The following is a 12000-nucleotide window of genomic DNA, read 5'->3' as shown; positions in this document are numbered from 1 at the left end:
GCTGAAGTGTGCACAGCCTGCAGTATTTATACCCTGGGAAGATGGCGGGCCAGGGCTCCAGCCAGTAGATGGATCACCTCTATGTCACCTGGACTTTGGTATCCTCTTTTCTTTGGCAAATCATAGAGTTCATGCACACCCTGTTTTGACCTCCTTTGTGTTAACATTCTGTGCGGAATCAATAAACAATGATGTCATTTCAGGAAGACCAATGGTTATTTGGTTTTTTTTTTTTATGAGAAATTTAAATAAATTCATTGACATTAAATGTCCTTTGATCAAGGTTGGCTTCATTCAAAAAATACATGAAATGAAGCAAAAATTGTGTCATCTGCATGTAGACCTTTACAGAATGTCTTTATAACTCCTTTATAGACATTGTGTCATTTTGACAACTCAACTCAGCAAAACAACAGCAATCTGTTAGAACCTGTCCTCACCTGTGCCCCTCACAAACGGAGCCATTTCTCCAGGGTTTAACTCCCCCACACACATCATCTCCTTCCTCTAGCTCACCACTGAGGGTCTTCCTGTATACCCTTCAGTGCATGATGAGACTGTTCTGGGCAGTAGTCACCAATACGTAATAGAGTCATCATTCAGACCAGTCAAGTTGAACTGGGACAGGTGGCCAGGTCTAGTATGTCCCAGTGGACAAACTGCTCAGCATGGTTCAATGAGGTCATGTTTTACAGTGTGAGGAAATGAGACTCAATGCTACAAGTGTTCCCTGACAGCCATGGCTCACAACCAAAGACTATGTAGAAAGCTCATATGTGTGTAAATCCCTCTGATCAGTTGCCTGTAGCTGTTAAGGGAGTGTTTTTGGAGTCATGAGATGTTCTAAAAATCACTGACTATGTAACTTCTGTAGAACCATATCTAAAATTACACTGTACACAAGGTGGTGATTGGCACATACCTTAGTCCCAGCACTCAGGAGGCAGAGGCAGGGTGAGTCCTCAGTTAATTTAAGACCATTCCTGGTCTACAGAGAGAGGTCTATGGCTGTTGCACAGAGAAAACCTGTCTTAAAAAAAGAAAAGGAAAAAAGAAAGAAAATTACACTGTAAATGGGTAGATCAGGCAGTGTGTGAATTATGCATATCAATAAAGCTGATGTATTGGTTAAAGTTTTTATTTTTATTTGGGACCGAACAGATGTTTGGTTGTTTGTTGTTTGAGAATAAAGAAAAACTCTGAGCAGTGATAATCCGATGGTAGAGTGACAGCTTAGCAGTCACAAAGCCCTGCTCCATCCCCAACACCAAGTACTTGGTAGTAGACTTCTGTAATCCAGAACTCAGGTTGTATAGGCAGGCGAGTCAGTAGTTCAAAGAGTAAGTTCAAACCTATGTAGAGAGTTTGAGACCAGTCCTGAGTACAATGAGTCCCTGTTTTGAGGGGAGAAACAACAAATTCCTCTACACATTTTATTCCCCAAAATTCAACCTCTGCCACTCCATGACAGTGGGTCATCATGAGAAGGAGACAGACCTCACCACTTCCTGCTGAACTAATTGACACCTAGCAGGTTCCGGGAGAGAGGGAGGCCTTGTATTCAGTTGTGTGCCCACTGGCGGGTGGTGACCCACAAGTCTAATGGACAGTTCTAAACCCACAGTCACACAGATGGCACCAGTCAAAGTCTGCAGGACACAAGACAAATCACAAATGTGGGAAAGAGATTTTCAGGGAAGAAGTGAGGCTGACAAGGGTGGGGGTGAAGTAAGAGAGAGTGGGGAAATCAGTCAGAATGCATCAGATACATGTTGTAACGTTGTTGGATGACAAAATGTATTAATTAAAAATAAGTACAGTGTGGTGCTCTGGGTTGGGGATGTAGCTCAGCTGACAGAGTACTTGCCTAGTATGCACAAAGACCTGGGCTGGATCATCAATACCACATAACAGGGTCTAGTGGTGGTTCTAATCCCTGCAATCCAGGGCTAGAGACTGGAAGACCAGAAGTTCAAGACCACATTGTCTACATAGTAAGTTTAAGTTAGCTAGCCTGGGCTACAGTGTGAGACCCTGTATTTAAAAAGTACATGTCACTTCAATAAGGAAGTCAGGAGATGGGAGACTCCAGGTGTTCGGGAGCATTCCTTTAATATACAGTATTGCATCTCCATGTTTTCTTTATCTATAATTTCATTCTATGGAAGTAAAGAACACACATGCTGCTGGGAAATATAGCTCAGTGGTAGGGCATTTGAGCAGCATGCATGATATCCTAGATCCAATCCCTTTTAGCAGGAGAAAAAAATCTCCAAACCACCAAGTTGAGGCTGCATTGGTAATACTTTGGATGGGTGAGATGGCTCAGCTGGTAAAGGTACTTGCTGCCAAAACCTGATAAGGTGAGTTTGACCCCTGAGACCTACATGGTAGAAGGGGAGAACTAACTCCTGCTAGTTGTATTCGGACCTCCACAAGCATGTGATAGCACAGTCAGACACACCCACAAAGTTCATTTAATAGAAAAATTTTAAATAGCACCAAGTCCATGTATTCTGTTTTTCCTCTGCAGAGAAAGACCAGGTACATGGGTTAGAACATGTACATGTCCTACACTGACCAGGTCATGGCTGTTGGCATAGATTCCAAGTGCTCTGGCCATGTCCTGTGATGTGCAGGGCAGGTAGATTTCCATGAGTCTAAGGCCCCATATTTCCTAATGAATCCATTGTTTTCATATATTCAAAGGAAAAGAGAATGAATGGAAGGAAAGTATGAATGACCAGTAGTCAGGCCTAGAAATCAGACCATCTTAGCAAATGTGTTTTAGAGGAAGGTCAGAATGAATTTTCACAGGGCATTGGCTTCTAAAAATAAAACCAGGAAGACTTTGGGTTTTGATGAACAAGTTAAGCTGTTGACAGCTGCAGGGTAATCCACTCTCCTCTAACCCTCCTTGAGTGTACTTGCTGTGACTCTTCAGTTGGGAAACTAGAAATGGGTGATCCCACCCACTAACACCTTAGTGTCCTCTTGACTCACATTCCTCTTTCTCCCTCTAAGAGGGGATGCCACTGGATTCTGGGCATGGAGAAGCTTGCACATGCCAAGTACTAAGTAGAACAGAATCTCAATCTTTCCCCTCATCTCTAGTGAGGGAGAGACGCTAAAAAATAATTAGCACCATATCAGTCAACATGCTGAGAGACAGTGATAATTGGCATTTGGTGAGTTATTAACAACAATAGTAAAAATGGTAGGAGATGAAGAGAGAGGAGATGTATCAGGAATGCTTAGGAGGGAGCAGGAAGGAGCTGGGGGTGTGTACAATCAAGATATATGTATGAAATTGTAAAAAACAAAATCAATAAAAGGTACATTTTTTTTTTCAAAAACCTGTTGTGGCTATAGACATTGGTCAGCAGTTCAGAGCACTTGCTATACTTCCAGAACTTCTGGACTTGATTCCCAGCACCCAAAACAAGCAGCCCTTAACTGCCTGTAAATCTATCTCCAGGGGAATCCAATATTGTTCTTAAGACTGCAAACGCACCCAGATACAAGTGGCATACACACACACAGACACACACACACACACACACACACACACACACACACACACAGATTGAGAGAGAGAGAGAGAGAGAGAGAGAGAGAGAGAGAGAGAGAGAACACAGAATGAGAGAGGGGAATTTTTAAGGAAAGCATAGCTTTTGAATTATAAATTGTGTTAGGTATTATAAAGTTAAACAACCTAGAACTGAGTATCTCAGTCAGACTTAATATCCATGACCATTCCTACAATTTGTTCTCCTCTGAAAAAAAGTGAAGATATGACATGAGGAATGGGAAGTATTTGGTCTCTTGTATTCCTAGACTTGTCTCTTCACCTTTGTAAAAGAGAAATCGAGCGGAATTGAACTAAGAGGTTCAAATGCCTGCTCACCCCAATCATAAGAACTTTTCAACACTGCTTGCCTCTTTCAACCTCTCCCCACATCAAGAAGTTTCTGACACCTATTTCTTTATCATTGCTTCAATTTTATTTATCACTTAGAATCTCCCAAATCCTCCAGCCCCACCAGGATCCAAGAGTTCCTAAGTATAGGGTGGAGCACTAAGAAATAAGAAGGACTTATAGAAGTCACACACCATTGTGGCCTTGAGTTCTAGAAATTAATTTTTTCCTCAATTTGAAGTTTGGGGAAGTGTGGAGGACAACACAACTACAGGTACATGTACACACATGCACCCTGTACCAACAAAGCTTACAGCCAGGTAGTGGTGGTGCACTCCTTTAATCCCGGCATTTGGGAGTCAGAGCCAGGCAGATCTCTGTGAGTTTAGGGCCAGCCTGTTCTACAGAGCTAGATCAGGACAGGCTACAAAATTATACAGAGAAACCCTATCTCGAAAAACAAAAACAAACAAAATTCAAATAAAAAGCTTACCTAAGACAAGAATAGCTAATGTTTACTGTTCTAAGTACTTTGCCCACATTAGCTGATATCATCCACTCCTCAACCCTGTGAGACAGCTCCATAACAAGTGAAAAAACCATGCCCCAAGTTATAACTGATTCACCCAAGGTTGCATAATAAATCCCTGACACAACCAGGAAACAAGAAAGAGATCATGTAGCTCAAGGTTTCCATCTTCTTATTGGCATTTGTAATTAAAATAAAATAAAAATGCATCATCTCCTTCTTCTCCCTCCAGTTCCCCCCATGTCCCCACTCCATCTCAATATCATGGCCTCCTTTTAATTATTATTGTTACACACATATAAGTATAAATATATAAAAACAACCTGCTGAGTCTGTTTAGTGTGTCTCATTGGTATATGTTTACAGGGCTGACCAGTTGGAACTTGACAAGCAATTAAGGGGAAGACTTGTGCAACTCAGCCCAGTTGCCAGCAAGCAGGTAGGGTCCCTGTGGGAAGGTTCCCCTTTCCAAGACACACCCCCACCCCCAGGGGATGCTTCAATCTACACACTCTGCCCCTACGCCCATCTGTTTGAGACACCTGCCAGTTCCTGAGACTTAGAGACCAGCCCACAGTTCCCATCTGGCCCAGAACTCCTATCTGGCTCAGGGAGCTCCCATCTGACCCAGAGAGCTCCCATCTGGCCCAGAGAGCTCTCATCAGGCCCAGAGAGCTCTCTTCAGGCCCAGGGAGCACCAATCTAGCCCAGAGAACTCCCATTGGATAAAGAGCTCTCATTGAATCAAGAGCAAACTCAGGAGACAGGGAATCTGCCAGCCCTCACTAGACCAAGAGTGGCTTTCTGAGAAGCAGAATCAGCCACCTCTCATTGGACCAAGAAAGGATTCCTGAAACGCCAAATCTGTCAGCTCTGATTGGATAAATAGCACTGATAAAACCAAGAAATTGAGGAAAAATAAAGAAAAAAGTGGAGGAAATCAATAAAGAAAATAAAAAGTCAAACAAAAATGGGAAAAACTCTATAAAAAAACTTGAAGAAAAGACAAATAAAGCAGAAGGAAACAATAAATCCATGAAATAAAAAACCATGAAAAAGCAATGAAACAGATGAGGGAAACAATCCAAGACCTGAAAAAGGAAGTAGAAACAAAGAAGAAGACACAAACAGAGGGAATGCTGGAAATAGAGATTCTGAGTACATGAATAGGAAACACAGATGTAAGCATATCCAACAGAATACAAGAGATGGAAGAGAGCATCTCCGGTGTAGAGGATACATTAGAGGAAATGGATTTGTCAGTTAAAGAAAATAACAATGCCAAAAAAGTCATAACACAAAATGTCCAAGAAATCTGGGCCATCATGAAAAGACCAAACCTATAAATAATAGGGATAGAGGAAGGAGAAGAATACCAACTCAAAGGCACAGAAAATATTTTTAACAAGATCATAGAAGAAAACTTTCCCAACTTAAAGAAAGAAATGCCTATGAAGATACAAGAAGGCTATAGAACACCAAACAGACTAGACTCCCCAAAAAGTCGCCTCGCCAAATAATAATTAAACAACTAAACCTACAGAATAAAGAAAGAATATTGAGAGCAGCAAAGGAAAAAGACCAAGTGGCATATAAAGGCAAACCTATCAGAATAACACCTGACTTCAATATGGAGAATTTGAAAGCAAGAAGGACCTGGACAGATGTAATACAGACACTAATAGACCATGGATGCCTGCCTAGACTAATACAGCCACAAAACTTTCAATCATCATAGATGGAGTGAACAAGACATTCCAAGACAAAGCCAGATTTAAACAATACTTATCCACAAACCCAGCCCTACAGAAGGCACTAGAAGGAAAATTCCAACCTAAGGAAGGCAGATACACCCATGAAAACACAGGCAATAGATAACACCACAGCAGTAAACCCCAAAGAAGAGAAGTACACACACCACCACCACCAAAAAAATAAAAATAATAACAGGAACGAACATTCACTGGTCATTAATATTCTTTAATATCAATGGACACAATTCACCTATAAAAACACAGAGGCTATGGCCTGGACAGTTGTCTCCATGAAGGTAAGGTGACCTGCTTACATCCCATGCAACCTATGTCAGACACTCATTTTTTAGTAAAAGGGGGGGACCTGTAGGTCCCTGGACCCTGTTTTGGGTAACTGTTGCCTTGCTTGCTGACCTTGACCTTGATATGCTCCCTATGCTAATTGCCTGCAAGATTCCACCCTTCTGAATGCTTAAAGGAAGCGCCTTGTCTATGTATCCAGCATGTTGGGTGTTAACCGCTTAGATGCAAGATTTTAAAACATCAGGAGCAGGGGTGGGGATTTAGCTCAATGGTAGAATGCTTGCCTAGCAAGCGCAAGGCCTGGGGTTATATCCTCAGCTCAAAAAACAAACAAACAAAATACATCAGAAGCGAAATTCTGCCATCCGGGGTTCCCCCATTGTGCTGTAAGCCTGTATGTAAGAGCTCCTCTCTCCTTCAATAATGGCATTAGACATTCAAAAAAAAAAAAAGAAGAGGGGGGTCAAGATCATGATGGGGAAACCCACAGAGACGCTGACTGGTGCTAGTTGAAACTCACTGACTCTGGACTGACAGCTCGGGAACCTGCATGGGACTGAACTAGACCCGCTGAATGTGGGTGACAGTTGTGTGGCTCGATCTGTTTGTGGGATCCCTGGCAGTAGGACCAGGACTTAATCCAGATGCATGAACTGGCTTTTTCGAGCCCATTTCCTGTGGTGGGATGCCTTGCTCAGCCTTGATACAATGGGGCTAGGCTGTCCTTGAACTTGGTATGCCAGACTTTCTTGACTACCATGGGAGGCCTTACCCACTCTGAGGAGTGAATGTGGGTAGAGTGGGAGGGAGGTGAGGAGGCGGGAGAATGGTAGGGAGGGGGAACTGGGATTGGTATGTAAAATGGAAAAAATTTATAATAAATAAATAAACATATTTAATAAAAAATAAAAAAAACACATAGGCTAATAGAATGAATATGAAAACAGGGCCCATCTTTCTGCTGCATACAAGAAACACATCTCAAATTCAAAGATAGACACTACCTAAGAATAAAAGGCTGGGAAAAGTCTTTCTAATCAAATTGTCTTAAGAAGCAAGTGGCTAAAGCCATCCTAATATCCAGCAAAATAGACTTCAAACTAAAATCAATCAAAAGAGATCAAGAAGGGCATTACATACTCATCACAGGAAAGATCCACCAAGATGAAGTTTCAATTCTGAACATCTATGCCCAAAACACAAGGGCACCCACATATGTAAAAGAAACATTACTTAAGCTTAAATCACATATAAAACCCCACACATTAATAGTGGCAGATTTCAACACCAGACTCTCGCCACTGGACAGATGTGCCAAATTGAAACTTAACAATGTAACTGATGTTATGAATCAAATGGGCTTAATCAATATCTACAGAACATTCCATCCTAACAAAAAAGATTATACCTTCTTGTCAGCACCCCATGGAACTTTCTGTAAAATCGACCACATACTTGACCACAAAGCAAATCTCAACAGATACAAAACAATTGGAATAACCTCCTGTGTTCTATCAGACCACCATGGTTTAAAGTTAGATTTCAACAACAACAACAAAAACTACAGAAATCCTACAATCTCAGGGAAACTGAATAATGCTCAACTGAATCACCAATGGGTTAAGGAAGAAATAAAGAAAGAAATTAAAGACTTCCTAGAGATCAATGAAAATGAATATACCACATAACCAAACTTATGGGACACTACAAAAGCAGTGCTAAGAGGAATATTCATAGCACTAAATGCCCACCCACATAAAAAAGTTAGAGAAATCTCACACTAGTGACTTAACAGCACACCTGAAAGCTCTAGAACAAGAAGAAGCAAAGTCTCCCAGGAAGAATAGATGCCAGAAAATAATCAAATTGAAAGCTGATATCAATAAAATAGAAACAAAGAGAACAATACAAAAATTAATGAAACAAAGATGGTTCTTTGAGAAAAAGCACAAGATATACAAGCCCTTATCCAAACTAAGCGAAAGGCAGGGAGCATTCAAATTAACAAAATCAGAAATGAAAAGGGGGACATAACAACTAACATTGAGGAAATCCAGAAAATCATCAGGTCATACTTCAAAAACCTGTACTCCACAAAACGGGAAAATCTAAAAGAAATGAATAATTTTCTGGATAGATACCACATACCTAAGTTAAAACAAGACCAGATAAAATATTTAAATAGTCCAATAATGGCTAAGGAAATAGAATCAGTCATTAAAAGTCTCCCAACCATAAAAAAGACCAGGACCAGATGGTTTCAGCAAAGAATTCTACCAGATCTTCAAAGAAGAGTGAATACTGATACTCTTTAAATTGTTCTACACAATGGAAACAGAAGGAACATTACCAAACCCCTTTTATGAGGCTACAATTACCATAATTCCTAAGCCAAACAAAGATGCTACAAAGAAACACAACTACAGGCCGATCTCCCTCATGAACATTGATGCAAAAATACTCAATAAAATACTGGCAAACAGACTCCAAGAACACATCAAAACAATTATCCACCATAATCAAGTAGGCTTCATCCCAGGGATGCAAGGGTGGTTCAATATAAGAAAGTCTGTCAATGTAATACACCATATAAACAAATTGAAAGAAAAAAAAACACATGATCATCTCACTAGATGCTGAAAAGGCATTTGACAGATTCCAATACCCCTTCATGATAAAGGTCTTGGAGAAATCAGGAATACAGGGCACATACCTACACATAATAAAGGAAATTTACAGCAAGCCAACAGACAATAGCAAATTAAATGGAGAGAAACTGAAGGTGACTCCACTAAAATCAGGAACAAGGCAAGGCTGTCTGCTCTCCCCTTACTTATTCAATATAGTTCTTGAAGTTCTAGCCAGAGCAATAAGACAACATAAGAAGATCAAGAAGATACAAATTGGAAAGGAAGAAGTCAAAGTGCTGTGGGATGTTCTGTATGTCAAATGTGTTGCTCTGATTGGTTAAAATAAATAAAGTGCTGATTGGCCAGTAGCCAGGCAGGAAGGATAGGGCAGGCGGGACAAGGAAGAGGAGAATGCTGGGAACAGGAAGGCTGAGGAGAGGGATACTGCGAGCCGCCGCCATGACAAGATGTAAGGTACTGGTAAGCCACGAGCCACATGACAAAGTATAGATGAATAGAAATGGGTTAATTTAAGATAAAAGAAGTAGATAACAAGAAGCTTGCCACGGCCATACAGTTTGTAAACAATATAAGTTTCTCTGTATTTACTTGGTTGGGCCTGAGTGTCTAAGGGCCTGGTGGATGAGAGAGAATTGTCCTGACTGTGGGCCAGGTAGGAAAAATCTAACTACATCAAACTATCCCTATTTGCAGATGACATGATAGTATACATGAGTGACCCTAAAAATTCGACCAAAGAACTCATACAGCTTAGAAACACCTTCAGAAATGTAGCAGGATACAAGATTAACTCAAAAAAAGTCAGTAGTCCTCCTATATACAATTGACAAACAGGCTGAGAAAGAAATCAGAAATACATCACCCTTTACAATAGCCACAAATGATATAAAATACCTTGGGGTAACTCTAACTAAGCAAGTGAAGGACCTATATGATAAGAACTTAAATCCCTGAAAAAAGAAATTGAAGAAGATGTCAGGAAATGGAAAGATCTCCTATGCTCATGGATAGGAAGGATTAACATAGTAAAAATGGCAATCTTAGCAAAAGCAATCTAGAGATTCAGTGCAATCCCCATCAAAATACCAATACAATTCTTCACAGACATGGAAAGAACAACACTCAGTTTCATATGGAAAAACAAAAACCCAGAATAGCCAAAAGAATGCTGTACAATAAAACAACCTCTGGAGGCATCACAATCCCTGACCTCAAACTCTACTATAGAGCTACAGTAATAAAAACAGCTTGGTACTGGCATAAAAACCAACATGTGGACCAATGGAATAGAATTGAAGTCCCTGACATTAATCCGCACAACTATGAACATACAATTTTTGACAAAGTATCCAAAACTGTACAATGGAAAAAAGAAAGCATCTTCAACAAATGGTGCTGGCATAACTGGATGTCAATGTATAGAAGGCTGTAAATAGATCCATATCTGTCACTGTGCACAAAACCTAAGTTCAAGTGGATCAAAGAACTCAACATAAATCCAATTACTCTGAAACTGATAGAAGAGAAAGTAGAAAGAAGTCTTGAATACATTGGCATAGGAGATCACTTCCTAAATATAACACCAGTAGCACAGACACTGAGGGAAACAATCAATCAATGGGACCTCTTGAAACTGAGAAGCTTTTGTAGAGTAAAGGACATGGTCTGTAAGACAAAGCAATAGTCTACAGAATGGGAAACGATCTTCACCAACCCCACATCTGACAGAGGGCCAGAACCTGGAGTCAAGCTGGGTAGGTCTTCCCTAGAATGGATGGTGCCCAGGGATGGGACCTAGGGGCAGGCCTCTCTGGGTTGACCCCAGGTACTCACCTCTGGTCCAGATGGGAGTTCTGGGCCAGATGGGAACTAGGGGCTGGTCTCTGAGTCTCAGGAAGTGGTGGGGGTCTCAGGCCAATGGGTGCTGGTGCTGGGAGGGGGGTCCTTGCCTCATGGCCAGAACCTGGGACCTAGTTGTGCAGGTCTTCCTTGGAATAGCTGGTGCCCAGGGATGGGACTTAGGGGCAAGCCTCTCTGGGTATGACCCCAGGCACTCACCTCTTGTCCAAATGGGAGCTCCAGGGTGGAATGGGAGCTGGAGGCTGGTCTCTAAGTCTCAGGAAGTGGCTGGGGTCTCGGGCAGATGGGTGTGGGGGACAGGGTGTGGAGATTACAGGGTCTGCTGGGGGTCTTGGGGAAGGGTAACCTTCCCAGTGGGGGTGGGTCGTGGTCCTGCTCGATGGCCAGAACCTAGGGCCAACTTGTGCAGGTCTTCCTGGAATGGCTGGTGCCCAGGGATTGGACCTAGGGGCAGGCCTCTCTGGGTATGAGCCTAGGAACTCACCTCTGGTCCAGATGGGAATTTAGGGCCCAGCTTGTATCTTAAGTATAAGTAACTTATAACATTTCTGGACGTGGTTGGCTATTATGTAATATTCTTGAGATTTTTTCCTATATAATTGATGTTAAGTACAAACACAATTGATTTTGGATTATTGCTGTATCATAGAACAATTGCCAAATTCACTTATTATTCCTATAATTTCTTTCTCTGTGTTATTTGATATGTTGCCTTAATATAAGAATACTTTTGATTATTACTTTCTTGCCTTGTTTCACTAGCTGGCACTTCTAGGATGGTACTGAACGACAGTGGTAACAGTAGACTTTTATTTTTTATTTTTTAGCTTTTGAGGCAGGGTTTCTCTTTGCAGCTCTGGCTGTCCTGGAACTCCCTCTGTCAACCAAGCTGACACAGCAGATTCTTTTAAGTTGCTACAGATCAGTGGGTGAAACATTCAGACTTTCACCATTAAGTGTGAAGTGGATTGAAGGACTTTGTAT

This window comes from Onychomys torridus, unplaced genomic scaffold, assembly GCF_903995425.1.
Source record: "Onychomys torridus unplaced genomic scaffold, mOncTor1.1, whole genome shotgun sequence".
NCBI classification, from domain to species: Eukaryota; Metazoa; Chordata; class Mammalia; order Rodentia; family Cricetidae; genus Onychomys; species Onychomys torridus.
Note: the sequence above shows the minus strand (reverse complement) of the source record.